Source organism: Macaca fascicularis, chromosome 2, assembly GCF_037993035.2.
Source record: "Macaca fascicularis isolate 582-1 chromosome 2, T2T-MFA8v1.1".
NCBI lineage: Eukaryota > Metazoa > Chordata > Mammalia > Primates > Cercopithecidae > Macaca > Macaca fascicularis.
This window is the reverse complement of record NC_088376.1, coordinates 81,225,001-81,235,086: the sequence shown is the minus strand read 5'-3', so window position 1 is coordinate 81,235,086 and position 10,086 is coordinate 81,225,001.

The following is a 10,086-nucleotide window of genomic DNA, read 5'->3' as shown; positions in this document are numbered from 1 at the left end:
TACGTGTGATGAGGAAAAGAATGTACTCTGCAGCTCTTGGATGAAATGATCTGTGACTATTAGATCCATTTTGTCTAAAGCGCAGATTAAGTCTGAAGTTTCTTTGTTGATTTTTTTTTCTGAAAGGTTTGTCCAATGCTGAAAGTGGGGTGTTGAAATCTCCAGCTATTATTGTATTGAGGGCTATCTCTCTCTTTAGCTCTAATAATATTGGCTTTATATATCTGGGTGCTCCAGTGTCTGGTGCATATATATTTACAATTGTTATATCCTCTTGCTGAATTGGCCCCTTTATCATTATATAGTGACTTTCTTTGTCTCTTCTTATAGTTTTGTCTTGAAATCTATTTTGTGGATATAAGTATAGCTACTCCTGTTCTTCTTTGATTTCCTTGGCATGGAATATCTTTTTCCATCCCTTTATTTTCAGTCTATGTGTGTTTTTATAGGTGAAGTATGTTTCTTGTAGGCAATAGATCAACAAATCTTATTTTTAAATTCATTTAGCCAGTCTATGTCTTTTGATTGGAGGGTTTGGCCCATTTACATTGAATGCTATGATTGAAAAGTAAGGACTTACTTTTGCCATTTTGTTAATTTTTTTTTTTTTTTGGTCTTCTTTCTTTCTTTCTTGTCTTCCTTTGGTGAAAGTGATTTTCTCTGGTGATATGATTTAGTTTCTTACTTTTTTTCTGTGTGTCCATTGTATGTTTTTTGATTTGAGGTTATCATGAGGCTTGCAAATACTATCTTATAACTCATTATTTTAACCTGATAACAAATTAACACTGTTTGCATAAACAAACAAGCAAAGAGAAAACTATTAAAAACTCTGTGTCTTAACTTTGTCCCCTCAATTTTTAACTTTTTTTTTTTTTTTTTTTGAGACAGAGTCTTGCTCTGTCACCCAGGCTGGAGTGTGGTGGCATGATCTTGGCTTACTGCAACCTCTGCCTCCTGGGTTCAAGCTAGTCTCCCACCTCAACCTACTGAGTAGCTGGGATTACAGGCATCCGCTGCCACATCTGGTTAATTTTTGTATTTTTAGTAGAGATGGGATTTCACCATGTTGATCCAGGCTGGTCTCAAACTCCTGACCTCAAATGATCAGCCTGCCTTGACCCCCTGAAATGCTGGGATTATAGGCATGAACCACTGCACCCAGCCCCACTGTTAACTTTTTGTTGTTTCTACTTATATCTTATTGTACTATGTCTTGAAAAGTTGTTATAGCTATTATTTTTGAGTGGTTCAGTGTAAACTTGTATTTAGGAAAACAGTAGTCTACACACCACAATTACAGTGTTATAATACTCTGTGTTTTTCTGTGTACTTACTATTACCAGTAAGTTTCGTACCTTCAGGTGGTTATTTACTGCTCATTAATGTCCTTTTCTTTCTGATTGAAGTACTCCCTTTAGCATTTCTTATAGGACAGGTCTGGTATGCATGAAATCCCTCAGCTTTTGTTTGTCTGGGAAAGTCTTTATTTCTCCTTCATGTCTGAAGGATATTTTCACTGAATATACTATTCTAGGGTTAAAGGTGTTTTCTCATCAGCGTTTTAAATATGTGATGCCATTCTCTCCTGGCCTGTAAGGTTTCCACTGAAAATTCTGCTGCCAGACATATTGGAGTTTCATTGTATGTTATTTGCTTCTTTTCTCTTGCTGCTTTTGGATCCTTTCTTTATCCTTGAACCTTTGGGAGTTTGATTATTAAATACCTTGAGGTAGTCTTATTTGGGCTAAATCTGTTTAGTGTTCTAAAATTTTCTTGTACTTGGATATTGGTATCTTTTCTAGGTTTGGGAAGTTCTTTGTTATTATCCCTTTGAATAAACTTTCTATCCCTATCTCTCTTTCTACCTCCTCCTTAAGGCCAAAAACTCTTAGATTTGCCCTTTTGAGGTTATTTTCTAGATCCTGTAAGCATGCTTCATTGTTTTTAATCCTTTTTTCTTTTGTCTCCTCTGACTGTGTATTTTCAAATAGCCTGCCTTCAAGCTCACTAATTGTTTCTTCTACTTGATCAATTCTACTAGTAAAGGACTCTGGTGCATTCTTCAGTATGCCAATTGCATTTGTCAGCTCGAGAATTTCTGCTAGATTCTTTTTGATTATTTCAATCTGTTTGTTAAATTTATCTGATAGAATTCTGAATTCCTTCCCTGTGTTGTCTTAAATTTTTTTGAGTTTCCCAAACACAGCTATTTTGGTTGTCTGTCTGAAGGGTCACATATCTCTGTTTCTCCAGGACTGGTCTCTGGTGGCTTATTTAGTTTATGTGGTGAGGTCATGTTTTCCTGGATGGTGTTGATGCTAGCAATGTTCTTTGGTGTCTGGGCATTGAAGAGTTAGGTATTTATTGTAGTCTTCACTGTCTGTGCTTATTTGTAGCCATCTTTCTTGGACCTGAAGCCAGCTCAGGGCTTGCTTAAGGCCTGTAGCAACTATTGCATGGCTACCATTGATGTTTACTCAAGGACCAAGGGCTGTTTAGTCAGCAGGTGGTGAACTCAGCCAGGCTTGTGTCTTTCCCTTCAGGGTGAGGGACTCCCTTCTGGCCTAGGGTGGGTCTAGAAATACTATCTGGGAGCTAGAGCCTGGAGTCAGAAATGTCAGGAATCTACTTGGTGCTTTATTTTACTGTGGCTGAGCTGTTGCCCAAGTTACAAGATAAGGTCCTTTTTACATTTCCTGTTCCTCCTGGAGCTGAGAAATGCAATTGACATACTAAAGAATGTGCCAGAGTCCTTTAATAGAAGAATTGATCAAGCAGAAGAGAGAATTAGTGAGCTTGAAGACAGTCTATATGAAAATACACAGTCAGAGGAGACAAAAGAAAAAAAAATTAAAAGGAATGAAGCATGCCTACAAAAATTAGAAAATAGCCTCAAAAGGGCAAATCTAAGACCTATTGGCCTTAAAGAGGAGGCAGAGAGAGACATAGGGTAGGAAGTTTATTCAAAAGGACAATAACAGAGAACTTCCCAAACCTAGAGAAAGATATCAATATGCAAGTACAAGCAAGTTGTAGAGCACCAAGCAGATTTAGCCCAAATAAGACTACCTCAAGACGTTTAATAATCAATCTCCCAAAAGCCAAGGATAAAGAAAGGATTCTAAAAGCAGCAAGAGAAAAGAAACAAGTAACATACAAAGGAGGCCAGCATGGTGACTCATATCTGTAATCCTAAAACTTTGGAAGGCTGAGGCAGGAGGATCACTTGAGCCCAGAAATTTGAGACCAGCCTGGGTAACATGGTGAAACCCCATATATCTCTAAATTAGCCAGGCATGGCATGGTGGTGTGTGCCTATAGTCCTAGCTACTTGGGGGGCTGAGGTGAAAGGATTGCTCGAGCCCAGGTGATTGAGGCTGCAGTGAATTGTAATTGTGCCACTGCACTCCAGCCTGGGTGACAAAGTGAGACCCTATCTCAAAAAATCCAACCAACCAACCAAACAGAAATATACAAAGGAGCTCCAATATGTCTGGCAGCAGTCTTCTCAGTGGAAAGCTTATAGGTTGGAAGTGAGTGGCTTGACATAAAGTTCTGAGGGGGAAAAAAAACCCCACAAAAGAATGTATGTTCAGTGAAAATATCTTTCAAATATGAAGGAGAAATAAAGACTTTTGCAGACATTCAATAGCTGAGGGATTTCATTAATGCTAGACCCGTATTACAACAGATGCTTAAAGGGAGGTGTGAAAGAAAAGGACATTTATGAGCAAGAAGAAATCATCTGAAGGTGCAAAACTCACTGATAATAGTAAGTACATGTACACATACAGAATATTATAACACTTTAATTGTGGTGTATAAACTACTAATATCTTGAGTAGGAAGACCAAAAGATAAACCTATCAAAAATAATGACTACAATAACTTTTCAAGACACAGACAGTATAATAAGATATAAATAGAGACCAAAAAAGTTGAAAAGTTGGAGAAAGTTAAAGTATAAGTCAAAGTGTTTTTTATTAGTTTTCTCTGCTTTTTTCTAGTTTGTTTATGCAATCAGTGTTAAGTTGGCACTAGTTGAAAATAATGGGTTATAAGATGTAATTTGCAAGCATCATGGTAAACTTAAAGGAAAACAATCTACAATGTTACCTAAAAAATATAAAGCAAGAAATTAAAACATACTACCAGAGAAAATCACTTTCCCAAAAAAGAAGACAGAAGGGAAGAAAATACCACAAAACAACCAGGAAACCAATTATAAAATGGCAGGAGTAAGTCCTTACTTATCAACAAAAACATTTAATGTAAACGGACTAAACTCTCTAATCAAGACAGAGACTGGCTGAATGGATTAAAAAAACCAGCCCCAACTACCTATTGCCTATAAGAAACACACATCACGTATAAAGACACACATAGACTGGAATAAAGGGATGGAAAAAATATTCCATGCAAATGGAAAACCAAAAGAGCAAGAGTGCCTATTATTATATAAGGTAAAATAGAGTTCAAGAGAAAAACCATAAAAAGAGACAAAGAAGGTCATTATATAAGGAAAAGGGGTCAATTCAGGAAGAAAATATAACAATTATATATGTGGCCAACACTGGAGCACTCAGTTATATAAAATAAATACTATTAGAACTAAAGAAAGAGATGGGCCCCAAAACAGTAATAACTGGAGACTTCAACACCCACTTTCAGCATTGGACAGACCATATAGAAAAGGAAAAAAGAAATGTCAGACTTAATATTCAGTATAGACCAAAGGGACCTAATAAATATTTACAGAACATTTCTAATGACTGCAGAATACACATTATTTTTTCTCAGCAAATGAATCATTCTCAAGGATAGATCCTATATTAGGTCACAAAACAAGCCTTAATAATTTCAAAAAAATTGAAATCATATAAAGTATCTTCTCTGACCACAATGGAATAAAACTAGAAATCGGTAACAAAAGGGACTTAGGAAAGTACAAAGCCCATGGAAATTAAACAATATGCTCCTAAATGACTATTGGGTCAATGAAAAAATTAAGAAGGAAATTTTAAAAAGTATTGAAACAAGTTAAAATGGAGACACAGCACACCAAAACCTATGGGATACAGTGAAAGCAGTACTAAGAGAAAAATTTGTAACAATAAGTGCCTACATAAAAAAAAAGTAGAAAAAAATTTAAATAAGTAACCTAGTGGTGCATCTTAAAGAACTAGAAGGGCAAGAGCAAACCAAACCCAAAATTAGTAGAATAAAGCAAATAATAAAGATCAAAGAGGGAATAAAAATTTTGTAAAAACAAAAATACAAAAGATCAATGAAAGAAAAAGCCATTTTTTTTTTAAAAAGACAAACAAGGTCGGGGTGGTGGTTTATGCCTATAATCCTGGCACTTTGGGCGGCTGAGATGGGAGGATTGCTTGAGCCCAGGAGTTTGAGACCGGCCTGGGCAACATAGCAAGACCTACTTCTACTAAAAATAATAAAAAAGAAAATAGCCAGGCAAAGTGGTGTGGACTCGTAGTCTCAGCTACTTGGGAAACTAAGGTGGGAGGATGGTTTGAACCTGGAAGATCAAGCCTGCAGTGAGCTATGATTGCACCACTGCACTCCAGCCTGGGCAACATAATAAACTGCTGTTCAAAACATAAATAAATAAATAAACAAGATCAACAGACATTTAGCCAGACTAACAAAGATTAAAAAAAAGAGAAGGCCCAAGTAAATAAAATTAGAGATGAAAAAGGAGACATCACAATTGATACTGAGAAATTAAAAGGAACATTAGAGACTACTATGAGAAACTACATGCCAGTAAATTGAAAAACCTAGTAGAAATAGATACACTCCTAGACACATAAAACCTACCAAGATTAAACTATGAAGAAATCCAAAACCTCAATAGACCAATAACAAGAGATGAGATCAAAGCCATAATAAACAGTCTCCCAGTAAAGAAAAGCCCAGGACCCAATGGTTTCAGTGCTGAATTTTACCTATCGTTCAAAGAAGAACTAATAGCAATACTACTGAAACTATTCTGAAAAATAGAGGAAGAGGGAATACTTCCAAACTTATTCTATGAGGCCAGTATTACCTTGATACCAAAACCACGAACATCAAAAAAAGAAAGCTACAGGCCAATATTCCTGATGAACATTGATGTAAAAATCTTCAACAAAATACTACCAAACTGAATTTAATAACACATTAGAAAGATTATTCATCATGACCAAGTGGGATTTATCCCAAGAATGCAAAGATGGTTCAATATACACAAATTATTCAACATGATACATACTATCAACAGAATGAAGGACAAAAATCATATGATCATTTCAGTTAATGCTGAAAAAACATTTGATAAAATTCAACATCCCTTCATAATAAAAACCCTCAAAAAACTGGGGATAGAAGGTACATACCTCAACATAATAAAAACCATATATGACAGAACCATAGCTAGTATCATACTGAAAGGGGAAAAGCTGAAAGCCTTTCCTCTAAGATCTGGAACAACACAAGGATGCCGAGTTTTACCACTGTTATTCAACATACTGCTGGAGATCCTAGCTAGAGCAATCAGACAAGAGAAAGATATAAAGAAGACATAAAGGGCATCCAAATTGGAAAGGAAGAAATCAAATTATCCTTGTTTGCAGATAATAAGAGCTTACACTTGTAAAAACCTAAAGACTCCACAAAGAAACTATTAGAATGGATAAATTAATTGAGTGAATTTGCAAGATACAAAATCAACATATAAAAATCAGTAGCATTTTCACATGCCAAAAGCAAACACTGCAAAAGAAATTAAGAAGTTAATTCCATGTATAGCTATAAACAAAATACCTAGGAATAACTTTACCCAAAGAAGTGAAAGATCTCTGCAATGAAAACTGTAAAACACTGATGCAAGAAATTGAAGAGGGACACAAAAGCATGGCAAGATATTCCATGTTCACGTATTGGCAGAATCAGTATTGTTAAAATGTCCATATCGCCCAAAGCAATCTACAGATTCAACATAAACTCCATCAAAACACCAATGATGTTATTCACAGAAATAGAAAAAAATAATCCTGAAATTTATATGGAACCACAAAAGACCCAGAATAACCAAAGCTATCCTAAACAAAAAGAACGAAACCAGAGGAATCATACTACCGGACTTCAAATCATACTACAAAGCTGTAGTAGCCAAAACAGCTGACACTGGTATAAAAACAGACATATAGGCTAGCGGAACAAAATAAATAACTCAGAAATAAATCTTTACTACTACAGTGAACTAATTTTCAATAAAAGTGCCAAGAACATACATTGGGGAAAGGATAGTTTCTTCAATAAGTGGTGCTAAGAAAAAACTAGACCCCATCTCTTGCCATATATAAAAATTAAATCGAAATGGATTAAATACTTAAATCTCAAACTATGAAACTACTAATAGAAAACATTGGGGAAAATCCCCAGGTAACCAAAGCAAAAATGGACAAATGGGATCACATCAAGTTGAAAACTTTCTGCATAACAAAGAAACAATCAATGAAGTGAAGAGACAGTTCACAGAATGGGAGAAAATATTTGCAAACTGTTTGTCTGACAAGGGATTAATAACCAGAATATATAAAGAGCTCAAACAACTCAATAGGAAAAAAATCTAATAATCCAATCAAAATGGACTAAAGATTGGAATAGACATTTCTCAAAAGAAGACATATGGCAAACAGATATATGAAAAGGTGCTCAATATCATTGATCATCAGAGAAATGTGAATCAACACTACAATGAGATATAATCTCAACCAAGTTAAAATGATTTTTCTTTAAAAGATGGGCAATAATGAATGCTGGGCAGGATGAGGAGGAAAGGGAATGTTTAAACACTGTTGGTAGGAATGTACATTTGTACAGCCACTATAGAGAATAGTATGGAGGTTCCTCGAAAAACTAAAAGTAGAACTACTATATGATCCAGCAATCTCACTGCTAGGTGTAAACCCCAAAGAAAGAAAATCAGTATATCAAAGAGATATCTGCACTCCTATGTTTACTGCAGCACTATTCACAATAGCCAATATTTAGAAGCAACCCAAGTGTCCATCAACAGACGAATGGATAAGCAAAATGTGGTACATATACACAATATATAATTAATATATAATTCAGATATAAAATGAATGAAATTCTGTCATTTGCAACAACATAGATGGAACTGGAGGACATTATGTTAAGTGAAATAAGCCAGGCGCAGTAAGACAAACTTCACATGTTCTCACTCATTTATGGAAGCCAAAAATTAAAACAATTGAACTCATGGACATAGAAAGTAAAATGAATGTTACCAGGGGCTGGAAAGCACCGTGGGGAGGGAGTAATGGTGGTGGTTAATGGGTACAAAAATATAGTTAGATAGAATGAATGGGATCTAATATTTGATAGCACAACAGGATGGTTTTAATCAACAATATTTTATTGTTTAAAAATATCTAAAAGAGTATAATTGAATGTTTATAACATGAAGAAATGATAAATGCTTGAGGTGATGAATATTCCATTTACCTTGATGTAGTTATTACATACTATATACTTTATCAAAATATCTTATGTGCCCCATAAATAACACACCTACTATGTACTCATAAAAATTAAAAATGAAACAAACAAATAAATAACAATAATGACACACCTGGGGGAACATCGAATGTCTTCGAATATGGCAATTTCTTATGTTTGACAATATATTCACCCCAGTTTATCAGTATATAAACATGTTTATATATAGCAGTGTGGATGTTCAATATACTTAATTTTTTTTAGAGCAGTTTTGTGTTTATAGTAAAATTCAGAGAAAGGTATAGAGATTTCCCACATACTCTCTGTCCCCATACAAGTACAGCGTCTCCTATGCACATTCTTCACAAAGTGGTACATTTGTTACAACTGATGAACTTACATTGACACATCATTATCACCCAGATGGTTGGTGGTGTACATTTTACAGGTTTGGACAAATGTATAATGACATGTACTCACCAGTTATAATATCACACCGAGTAGTGTTACTGCCCAAAAATTCTCTGTGCTCTGTCAATCCATCCCTTCCTCCCTACCTAATCCCTGACAACCACTGATTTTTTTCCTATCTCTATATGACTTTTCCTAAATGTTGTATAGTTGGAATCATATGTGTGTACCCTTTTCAGATTGGCTTCTATCACTGAATAATATGCATTTAAGTTTTCTTCATTTTTTTCATGGCTTGATAGCTCATTTCTTTTTAGCACTGAATACATAGCTCATTTCTTTTTAGCACCGAATAATGCTCCATTATCTGAATGCACTGCAATTTACTTATGTATTTACTTACTGAAATGTAAATATGCATGTTGCTTGGTTGGTTGGTTGCTTTTAAGTTGGTTGGTTGCTTTTAAGTTTTGGCAATTAGGTGTAAAGCTGCCATAATCACCCATGTGCAGGTTTTTGTGTGGCTACATATTTTCAGTTACTTTGGAAAAATACCAAGTAGGGTGATTGCTGGATAATATGGTAAAATATGTTTAGTTTTGCAAAAAACTGTCAAACTGTGTTCCAATGTAGCTGTACCATTTTGTATTTCCACCAGCAATGAATAAGAGTTTCTATTCCTGTACCTCCTCAACAGCATTTGCTGTGGTCAGTGTCTAGATTTGGGCCATTCTAATATGTATATAGTGGTATCTCATTGTTGCTTTTATTTGGATTTCCCTAATGACATATGATGTAGAGTATCTTTCCATACGCTTATTTGACATCTATAGAGCTCCTTTGACGAGGTGTCTATGAAGGTCTTTGGCCCATTTTTAATTGTGTTGTTTTCTTATTGTTGAGTTTTAAGAGTTCTTTGTATATTTTAGATAACAGTCCTGTATCAGATAGATCTTTTGCAAATATTTTTCTTCCAGTCTGTGGTTTGTCTTTACATTCTCTTGACAGTGTTTTTCCCAGAGCAGAACATTTTAATTTTAATGAAGTCCAGTTTATCATCCTTTCTTTCATGGATTATTCCTTTGGTGCTCTATCTAAAAAAGTCATCGCCAAACCCAGTCATCTATATTTGCTTGTATGTTATTT